This window comes from Haemaphysalis longicornis, unplaced genomic scaffold (assembly GCF_048455015.1).
Source record: "Haemaphysalis longicornis isolate Haplotype H1 unplaced genomic scaffold, Haemaphysalis longicornis Haplotype H1 scaffold_1, whole genome shotgun sequence".
In the NCBI taxonomy this organism is placed as follows: Eukaryota; Metazoa; Arthropoda; class Arachnida; order Ixodida; family Ixodidae; genus Haemaphysalis; species Haemaphysalis longicornis.
Genome location: NW_027526203.1, coordinates 43,457,973 through 43,469,530, shown reverse-complemented (window position 1 = coordinate 43,469,530; position 11,558 = coordinate 43,457,973). Strand labels below are relative to the sequence as shown.

General features: G+C 50.3%; 1 pseudogene; it reads left to right on the top strand.

The window, feature by feature from the left end:
* Positions 1-306: 306 nt before the first annotated feature.
* Positions 307-1,394, top strand: LOC144166552 (uncharacterized; annotated as a pseudogene).
* Positions 1,395-11,558: the final 10,164 nt, after the last annotated feature.

Genomic DNA, 11,558 nt, shown 5'->3' with positions numbered 1-11,558 from the left:
AAATAAATAAATAAATAAATAAATAAATAAATCGGCGGCAACGCGGCTCCGCTGGCAGAGTAGGCACACTGGGCGCTTGTAGCATTTTTTTTAACCCCACCCCGCCTTCCCCCACTCCGGAGTCATATAAGTTCCAGCTATGGAGATTTGTCCAATATATTGGACATCAAGTATCACGATACTATGCCGACTGCGGTGTATTTTTGCCGGTAAAATCCAGTTGTCCAATATATTGGACGCCTCTTAGCGCCCTCTGTGAAGTTTCGTTGAAAACAAGCCAAGAGAGAACGAAGGAAGAGAAACGACATGGCGGCGTTCAAGAAAGAGGTGTTTTACGGCGACCGCCGGAGAAGTAAGTGCTTTTCACAGTATTTTGTGACCGTTTTAACGTAATACCTATGATTCACTGAAAAGGTTATGATACAGGGAACATGCGGAACAGGAAAGTTTAGTTGAGCGCACGCTAGCGTTTCTCTGCTTGTGATTTTATTTTGCATGTACAATACGTTGAACACGGGCGCTCAAGGCGGTCTTTCGAATAGACTACGCACTTCAGTGCGTTAAACGCGCCTTCATTTTGTTAAGAAGCGGAATTTATTTAGCTTTCTTGATAAATTTTATGGTGCCGTGCTTAGATTAAATCGCTGCTTTTTCATTCAAGGGACAGGTCTCGCGTGTCGGACGAAACTGCTGAAATAATTCTCCAGCAAATTGCCAAGGGAACATCGTCGGACATTGACTTGTCTGACAGCAGCGACGACGATACCATCGCGGATCCAAGTTTTCCCGCGCCCCTTCATGGTGTCAGCTTGGAAGAGGACGAAAGCGTGGATGATTATGGGCCGTCTACAAGTCGAAGCAAGTCAACTGGGGTGTCTTGGAAGCGGCACAAAGGGTAAGTATTGTGGGGTGAAGTGTTGTATCTCCGTGGTCAATGTTCAAGCAAGTGTACAGGTAAAGTACGACGCTTTTGCTCACGGCGGCTCTTTTTTTTTATTGCAGGCCCCTCCCAGGGGTGGGTTCCAGATTTTCTCCCTAGCTCTGCTGATTCCGATGAAACACGGGTGTCGTGGACTCCCCGCGACTACTTGCATCAATACGTGCCCGAAGAGGTCTACGAAAAAATGGCGTATGCAATGAACAGGACCCATGTCGAGCAGACCGGGCGTTCTTTATATGTGTCGGCCGGAGAACTGAAAACCTTCTTTGGGATATCTTTGGCTATGTCGCGTACCCCCAGATCCAGATGTATTGGAAAAAGAAGACGGGAGTGCCGCTTATTGCGAATAGTATGGCGCGGAACAGGTATTTTAAGCTGCGCCGTCGGCTTCAGATTGTCAATGAACTCGATATTTCTGACGACGAAAAGAAAGAAGCCCTGCTTTGACGCATAAGACCACTCGTCAGCTGTCTGCTTGAAGGATGTCGCAAGATTCCTCGCCCAGAGCACGTTTGTATCGACGAACAAATGATCCCGTTTACAGGGCGAACCCAACTAAAACAGTACGTACCAGGGAAACCAAACCCTGAAGGACTCAAAAACTTTGTCCTTGCTGCTTCAAATGGACTTATTCTCGACTTTGACATTTACCAGGGTAAGAAGGCGAGCTTGTGTCCCGGGGCTTCGGGAATTGCTGAGTCGGCAGTGTTGCGCTTGACGGAATCGCTTGAGCCTGGGACCAAGTTGTATTTCGACCGTTATTTTACCTCAAGGCCTCTCCTTGACAAACTTCAGCAAAAGGGGATTGCTGCCACTGGGCCAGTAATGAACAATCGGCTACCGAAAGGCCTGAAGCTCTGTAGCGAAAAAGAATTGAAGGCACACGGGCGAGGTGCGTCAGAAGAATGGATACGCACCGACAAGCGCCATGTGGTGCTACGATGGTATGACAATAAGGCCATCACAATGCTGTCGTCAATCCATGGGCAGGAGCCGGAAGACACATGCCGTCGATGGTCGCGCAAAGAAACTAAGTACATTGATGTTCCACGCCCATACATCATTGCAATGTATAACCTCAACATGGGCGGCGTCGATGTGGCTGACAGAATGATCAGCTACTACCGCATCAAAGCACGCGTAAACAAGTGGACCATCCGTAGCATGTTTCACCTCTTTGACATCGCTCTGGCCAACTCATGGAGGCAGTACACAGAGGACGTGCGCGCACAGCAGAAGAGGACAAAAGAAATACCAAAATTTCTGGAGTTTCGTCTTGAAGTTGCTGAAACACTGGTTGAACATGGCCAGAAGGTTGACAACGAAGAAAGCGACAGCGACGCTGAGTGGGCTCCGCCATCGAAGCGTGCTACAAGTACAGGTTCCGTGCATCACATGCCGAGGTTAGCAGATACTGCAAACGATGCCCGCTGCAGGCTTCAGGGTTGCAGTATGAAGACAAAGTTCTTTTGTACCAAGGGCCAGCTGTTCTTCTGCGTAACGAAGGAGAGGCGCTGTTTTGAACTGGCACACACGAAGTAACCGTGACAAAAAATTGCAGGAAGCAATTTGGGGCTATCTTTTGTTTGTACCTTTTTTGACATCTGTACAAGTGTGTTTAATAAACTGTTCAAGTATTTGTAATAATTTTCCTAAGTTATGTAGGCTTCTGTTACTGTGAGCTCACCTGTTCGCATGTTACCTGACAAAGTGCTAGTGTCCAATTAATTGGACATCGTGCCATACTAAAACCGCAGACAGTAGTGCAATAAAAAAATTCACTTTTTATCTTTGTAGCCTAAACTTCTCATTTGAAAATTTCACAAAATTCTGTTAACACAAATACAATCCGGAAGTCAGGAGGATATTGAAGCAGCTGAAGAAGCAGAAAAAAATCACTGTGCAATCGAAGAAAAAGAGACAAAACACCATGTTTGTTAGTTTTGAGGATAGATGCGAAATTTACTGCTGTGTTGAGGTATGTACTGCATTGTTTAAGAAACTTCGTTCGCCGTATGCGGCGTATGTTGCCATTTCATAATTACTCGGGAAAATACAGCTTCGCAATTTCTTGAATTTCAAGGCACCGACACATGCACCTAATGTTTGAAAACTCCGTTGCGATGTCACACACCACTTAACCCCGCTTTGTATGTCTAGCGACGTTTCGAAATGCATGCAAAATACACTTTTAATTACATTTCTTTGCACTCAAAAACAGTATTGGCAGTCCTTGCGCTCTTCTGTGACGTGAGTTGAAATTGATGGATTTGATTCAAATGGGGATCGGTCAGTCGATGATTAAAGATAAAAATATTACTAGCTTAGGTCGACGGCAATTGGCAAACAAATGGCGGTATAATTACAAAAAGGCCAAGTTTATTTACACGTAGTATTTTACAAAGCATTACACAGGGCCGTCGTTCTCAGATGGGGGTCTGTAGAGAAAAAGGGGTCCGTGAATACAGTTCGCACTCCCTGGGTCCCTCCGAGGCACTCCCTAATTCCTTTGTTTTCAAACACTGCCGCAAACTAAAAAAACTGGATTTGACGCATGACATGTCAGAATCACGTATCCGCACAGCACAAATTTCTAAGCTGGCATTTTGCAAAACGTTTCAATTATGCAGAAAAGCCACCGCCAAAGGCTGGAGTAGACATATGTGTATGAGCGACTTTGGCTGCAAAGGTTAATTGTGTGACATTACGGCTCATATCACCATATTTCATCGTGGGGTCCCGCACCATTTTTGCAAGCCCAGAGGGAGTCCTCGGCACGCTACCAGCCGAGTACCACTGGCATTAAAAATCAGACGTCGGGCCAATCCCAAGTCCTGTGGGCAGCCCTATTTCCTTCACAACGCCATACACTTGAGTTTAATTACAAAAGTCCCGCCTCCCAAAGACACGTCACAACAGAGAGTGAGGAGTACGGATCAATTAACCGACACTAGGCTGCCGATCAGCCACGAACACAGCCAATTGTTGTTGAGTATGCAAAAAGCCATCTTACCCAACTCTATCTCTCACTCTCATGCGGAAACTCCTAGGTGTTTATCAAAAACACGCTACCGAACAAACAACAAGACAACAGATCTCAACTAAGAAACTTGCATTACTCAACAATCAAACCTCAGGTGCTCCGTATAAATCCCCAGCCTTGCAATGGACGCCTAAAATTAAGCTCCGCGCAGAATATTCCCTTCTCTGATAGCCGGCGCCGGTATATTAAGACGGGCTGCGGACGCATTCCAAAGGACCTACCACTCAAACCTTCGTCAATATATCTCTGCGGTAGTGGCTACAGCCGTAGACCCGCGAGGAATCTAAACGCGGCTGCGTAGTTTTAACAACATAATCCCCGTGGACAAGTATTCGCGTTCACCCAGTTTACACTTCCTGACCCCTCGACTGACCTCACAGTTATCGCGTTTTTACTGGGAGCTTCTATCTTCCCTGACCTACACCCACTAAATACGCTACGCTTAAGAGTAACGACACTGACGCACGGCGGCAGTCATTTTGGTGCCTGACGCAAGGGTGGCCAGCTTAATGCGCCCTATTGCGGCTGATGTTGGCGGGCGGAATTGGTACGTTTGCCGCTTGGCAACCATGACAGCTGTATTTACTTTTCAATATTTAGAGACTGCGCGCCGCTGCGATAGGGCTGGGCTCGGCGCGTAGCTAGCGTAACCGAGCCTAGCCCTGTCGCACCAGCGCGTAGCACCGAGACTAGCCCTATCGCTAACGTAGCTAGCGTGGCTCTAGCTACAAGCTACGCTTTTTAAGTGGCTGCAGGTTACGCTAGGCCACTGTTGTTCTTTCCCAGCGGGAAGCGATGCAGGCGTTTTCCACCTTCCCGACGGTTGAAACAGCCCAGTTGTTGTTGTTGTTGTTGTGGTTTGCGACGGGAAAAGGAAAGGAAATTCACTGGGGATATTTTGAGCTCGGCAGGGAGCTCACCTGCATACAACCCAGTGCAGGGGAATGGAAGTAGAGGGGGAGTGATAGGATAAAGTAGAAAGAGCGAGAGAGAGAAAGGTATAAAGAGAGCTGTCAGTCCTAGAAAGCTCTCAGTCCGGGCACATCAGTTAATCACTGCACTCCGGGCTACAGCCGCTGCGTAAGGCCGGTCGTCTCCAGGAAATGAAGCAGATAAGCGAAGACTTCTCGTTGGGTTGCCGCTGGCCCCTTCGGGAACAGAAGGCCCTCCATCCCGGTGCTGGAAAGGCCTCGACGCTGGAGCGCTCGGTGGAGCTCTGCTCTCGGCCCCGCGTGGTGGGGGCAGAAGCAGAGTAGGTGCTCGAGCGTCTCCAGTTCGGAACAGTCCACACATGTTGGGGAGTCCTTGCGCCCGTGTCAGTGCAGACGCACCGACACATTGCAGCAGTTCAGCCGCATGCGGAGAAGCAGGGAGCGGGTGTCCCTGCTGATGCGTGCGGGCAACGTCTGGGCGCCAGGCCACTCACGACCCAAGGGTCGGGGTGCATCGTCTGCACCATGCGGGCCAGGGCAGTGCGGGCCTCGTCGAACACAGTGACGTCTTGGGAGACTGGGGTGCCCTCCTGGTGGGCCTCCCTGGCGCGGCCGTCGGCGTCTTCGTTGCCCCGGATACCACTGTGGCCCGGCAGCCAGTGGAGCCGCAGGTCGTAGCCTCGGGAGGCCACAGTGCGCAGCTTGGTTGCAAGGGAGCGCTACGGGTAGCCGCTGCTGTTGGTGGGTTGATCGGCCGCGTGTAGCCGCAGCAGGGCAGTCCTGGAGTCCGTGAGGACGACCCGCCCGGGGTGGTTATGGGTCCCACCTCGAGGAGGAGGTCGGCGGCCAGGTGCAGCGCTGCCAGCTCCGCCCGTGTGGAGGAAGTGTGGAAGGGCAGGCGGCAGCTCCGGCTGGCTCCCAGCTCAGGCACCACGCACGTAGCCGCCCCCTCGCACGTGCTGTACTTGACGGAGCCGTCCGTGAAGAGAGTCAGGTAGCTGCTCCGGTCGTCCTGCAGCAGGGCGGCCGCCTCGTGGCGGATGGCCTGGGGTGGTGTGGTCCACTTATTGCGGACCTCGCGGAGGGTCGTGGTGATCTGCAGGGCCTTCGCGGTGTCTGGTGGTGGTGGCTCCAGATGTGGTCTATTCGGAACCTCGATGCCCTCCTCGAAGATAGTGAGCATCGCTCCCATGTGCGAGTTGGGCCGGCTACGAAACCTCGGCAGGAGCGGAGACCCGTCGCGTACGGTCAGCAGGCGCTGGATGTGCCGCAGCCACGTCTGCAAGGCCCGCATCTCGATCGGCTAGGTGCCCGCCTTGGTGTAAGTGCCCGCCACATTCGACGTGGAAGGGAGGCCCAGGCAGAGGCGGATGGCGCGGCGTTGGTCAATCGCCAGCTCCTGCCAGCGTCATGGTCCCAGGTAGGCGAGTGGAAGCGCGTACAGCACAGCTGCGGAGGACATGCCGTGGAACACGCGCTGCGCCACTTGGTGTGAGCAGCTATTGCCTCGTGACAGAAGCTGCCTCACCCCTTGGAGCACCGGTGAAGTGCGTGCCCTGAGGGCCTTGACAGCTGGCAGCCATGTGAGTCCGCAGTCAATGAGCAGCCACAGGTACTTCACGGTCAGCCGCCAGGGAAGAGGCCGCCCGTTGAGTGTGATGAGCGGTGTTGCCCGTCGAGCCCTGCATTCTCACGGGTGCAGCATAAGGGCCTGCGTTTTGGCCTCCGAGAGCTGCAGGCCACGCCCAGTACAGAGCACTAGGTAATCGCTACTCTATCTGGGGGCGGGAAACCTCACTGTGAACGTGCCATACAGCCGCACTGCGCTGCAAAAGTCCCGACTTGTCGAAGAGCGCTCGTGCGGCAACACAGAGGCACCAAAATGTCAGCGCCCATGGGTCTTCCCGGTGTAAAGAAATGTCACGTGACGCGGTTCGACCAATGGCCGCTGTCCGCAGCATACAACAATAACAGAAAAGAGTACCGATACTCTGAAACCTCATCTAGTGGCTCTACCCTGACCCTTGTAACACTATCAAAAACAATTATCGTCGCCTCCCTAAAACGGGCCAAAAATGGTGCCGCTCAGGATACGAAAAAAACACTGGTACAAATTTTACACACTTTACCAGCTTACCTCCGCCCGTTTCGGGCATAATACGCGACATTCAGAGTTTCCTAGAAGGGAAAGCAAAAAATGTTCCCACACCTGTGCTCCGCACACCCGAATGCATATCAGCCCATCGGGCAGAAAGCAAATAAGCAAACAACCAAAGAAGCTGAACGACACTAATACATGAGCTACTGCTGTTTTCCATGATTTAAGTGAGGCACTCTAACATAACCGAAGGCTTTTACAACATTGCATTTGTCTCTGCAAAAATAAAAATGTGGAGGTAATGATTCCCTTTACAGCATAAATATGTAAAAATACTGCAGGTAACTCACGCTTTGAACAAAAAGTAATAGGCATAGCTTCCAACTTAGAAGAAATGTGAGATTTGTGACGGGCGTAGTCTCGTCAATGCCAATGACATCGTGAATCTGACCTGGCATGAACTCGTAAATATATCCAGTCACTTCAGCGCATCTTTAAATTAAAATAATCCGGGGCCTTGCTTTTACGAAACAATTTTTACGTTACAGCAAAGCGGTTAGTGGTACCTAACCTGTAATATTTCGTGTCGCCATCGTCTGTCAGCCATAAACGTTTTACACCCCAGCCACTTTTAAAGGGGCCCTATAACTCGAGTTAGAATGCGAATATCTAATGAAGGAATGCACTATATTTCACCTCAAAGACAACTGTGAGGAGTGTCACGTACTCCTTCCAGTTAGTTCACGCTTGACTTACAAACGTTTCGAAATGGCTGCGGCTGTCAATACATCGTTCCAGGGAACAGTTGTAGCTCGTAAATCGCATGATTGAGAAACCATTACAAATCAAATTATACTATGGTTGACTGCTTCAACAACTACTAAATCGCGGGGAGGTTTTCCTCAGTCGGCCTCATAGATAGTTAGCAGTAACAGTTTTAAAACGGTGACATTAAGGTACTGTTTTCGAACCCTTTCGACCAGCCTCACCAGGTTCGCCAAAAACCACTGTGAAAATCGCCTTACAGCATCCACATTACTGCCTGCTAGGATAATTTCAAGTTTTATGGATCACACAAAAGTAGGTTAATGCCCGACTAGAAATGATTGCGCTTAGTTTTTTTAGCTAATTTTGTTAATACCTTCGTGAAAATTGGAAAAAAAATTGCAAGCCGTTTTTGTATATATCGTACATCTTAATGACTTCACTTTATTAAACTGCGAAACAAAGCAACAAGCGGCTCGTCAGCTTCGCTGGATGCATTCATGTTATTAATGATTTAGTGTTCCGCCTTGTTTTCCTTTTGGTTTTGACAACTTCAATGCAGTTATTAAATGCTCCAAAAAGAAGATATACTGTGTTTCACCTCACCAATCACCCGTGTGGTGTTTCTTTTTGAGCCTTTTAATTTATGGGAAACAAACGAACTACACCAAGCGCGCACACACACCGAGCGACACATTGGTCGCAAAAAAGCTGCCATTTTTCGATACGGTGGGTGTCCTTGAAGAAAACCAGAAGGGCTATAACGAGGTGTGATGTGAACAATTGCGGGATTTGGTGGCGGGGCGTAAGGGGTTGTGGCAGCTTAATAGGATAGGATTTGTTGGAATGTGGTGGGAAGCCTGTTTCAATAGACCCTTTGCAAAATGGCCAAATCGTTGGCGGAAAAGCAGCAAGCCACTCTAGCAACACTGTGCACCCGCTGCCCGCCATTAGAAAAGAAGCGAAAAGGCTGCGAGCACAGAGTTTCTATGGAGTAGCTACCGTCCACCGCCCACGTAATTGCATACGCGTTCCGCGAAGTGGTGTTTCCCACTGCAGGATGGGAAAATAACTTTGCCGCTCTTCCATCGATAGAAGAGCGGCATATTCAGAATTTTTATTCATCGAGGTCGACCACTGAAAGGTCCTACGAGTACGAGAGATCATACGTAAGCGTGGAGTCCTACGTTACGCCATCGTCAGTGTTGACGAACAGCAGCAAGCAAAGGTAGGATTTGTTGCTAATAAAGAATAGCCTTAGCGCTGCCTCCTTGTTTGGTTGTCGAGTTTTAATTGTGTTTAATCGATGCGCCCTTGTCCCATGGTAGCGGCGGCTGGCCGCTATGAACGGGCTATGAAGGGTCCGTCACTCCTGAGCGCTCACTTTGCGTATGTTCAAACTTTCAAAACTATTCGCGAAAATGACCAAAGCATGCATAATGAAACTGATTTTGATGTCTCTGCTAGCGGTCATGTTTGCGATTCACCGCCTCTGTAGTTGCGGCGCTTAATTTTTCCGTCGGTGAATGCGTTGCTAATGCGGGAGCGATATGTCGCACGCGTGCGTCAGCAGCGAGCAGAGGCAGTCGACCTTGAGAGGAACTCAGACGAAGGAACAAACACAAAAGAAATAGGGGAAAAGAACGGCCCGTCTCGACTCGCCCCAGACGAGCCGTTGTGCATCGGGGTAGATAAGCGAAAGCGATTTGACCAGCGTTAATCTTCGAAAGGTAGCGCAAAACACCACTGTAGGACAGAAATATGACTACGGCGATGGCACAACATACTCGTGAAGCCGTGGGCGAAAACGCGCAACCGCAACGGCGTTGCTACGACTTGCTTCCTTTCTAATGTCGTCGTCGCGTTCACCACCAGTGTTACCACCCCTGAATTCTCAGTGTTGTCCGCCTTTTTGCAAAGGGTCTATAGGGGACACGTTTTCCCCGCAGCAGGTGAAAATATATCAAAACTTGCAAAATAGCCCCTACACCATCTTGACATGAGAGACAGCACCCACGTTCGTTGGCGATTTTTTTTTCGGATATACTTGCTGAAATGCTTTTCCGCTGCGGCATTGTGGTAGCGAAGAATAAGGAAGGCCACGAGCCCAACGCAGCCACAGCACGCTGTGTGTGACAGCGTAGAACCATTGCCGCTTGTCAGGTGAGTTGCATCGTTTTAAATGATATAGTAGTGACCGGCAGTCTTCCCCTAACTGCGCGGCGTGATTCCCCTGGTGCTGGTTACCGAAGCAAGAAGCAGTCGCGAAGGAGCAAGTGATAGTGGCATGCATGCAATAGTGCTTGGCCGCCCCTGCGCTAAGCGCGGTCTCGACAGCAGGCGCCGCACAATCATACGGCGCAGCGATTAGTGTTGGCCACGGCTCCCGTGGTCGTTTACTTCAGCTCACGGCTGTACATGTCGAGGTAACTATCACGCTGTGTGGGAGGGGTCCAGTGCTTCTACCTCGGTGGGGTGCTGCGTGCTTCTTCCGCTGCCGCGTGATCGTAGAAGTATTCTCGTAGCCTCATGTTTCTGGCGAAATTATCTGTCCTTAAAAAGTTGAAACTCATCAAAAACACTTGTAGACGGGCAAACGTTTAGGCCTTTTTCAAGACGTTCATCTTAACTGGGGAGAGGGTTATACTTGAAAGGTTCATTTCATTCCCGACAATATTTTCTTTTGTGACGGCATACGAGGGAAAATTAGTACTGGTGTTTAGCTGACCTGGTGGGGGCACAGTAGTCAAAGCATTTATTACAGTGCCGGTGACATTATCGGTTGTATTGCCAGAGCGGGGGCAGTTACTAGTGCCGGAGCTTGTTAGATTCTTACGCGTGCGGCCAGTGCTAGAAATCTTATCTCGGTAAACCTTGCGGGCTTTTTTTGGGGCGTTTATTTTGCCACAGGGCATTTTTTTCGCGGTATGGCGGAGGAAGCCTTCTTGGAGGCCTAAACTTTCGCCCGGCTGCTGGTGGATTTGTTGAATTTCAACTTTTTAAAGACTTAGAAAATTCCGCCAGAAACATGAGGCTACGAGAATACTTCTACAATCACCCCGCAGCGGAAGAAGCCCGCTGCACCGTATAAAACTATAAGGCGCCGCACCCCTCCCACACAGCGTGATAGTGGCCTCGACATGTACAGGGCCGTCCACTTTAGGTGCGAACACGGCGCAGCGTGGCCGCGCTCCGCGGAGCGCCAGTGCAGAAGCCGCGGCCACGCATCCAAGCTAAACGGCGCAGGCGCATACGGGCTTGGAGGCGGGGCTTTGTGTCGTCTGCTAGCGCGGGAGCGCGCCGTGCTTGCTTTGATGGGAAGTAAGCATGCTTGTAGAGTCTTGCTCGGCATGCTTGTAGCGCCTTAGCGCGCAGCGACTGCGTTGCGGGAAAGCGCACTTCTCTCACTGCGCCGCGTTGTGTAGTTTCTGCGTACAACAGAGAGCTTCCTCTTTTAAGGTCCGCAATCCCAGTTAAATGACTGTATTGTTGAAAACGTTTCAGGAATGGTTTGTCTGTGGTTACAGGGTTTAGCGCCGCAACGAGACTCTTGCTTCGAAGACACTGTAGAGAATGGTTCCGGATAACCACCTGAGGCTCTTTACCATACACTAATACCGTGCAGGAAACTCGCGTTCTTTCATTTCGCCTCTTTTGACAAGCCGCACCTGCTACTGGGATCGAACATGGGTATCCCGGCTCAGTATAGCCAAGCACCCTAATTACTGAGTCACCGTGGGGGGCCAGGTCAATTCCTGCCGGGATTCTCAGGACTTTACC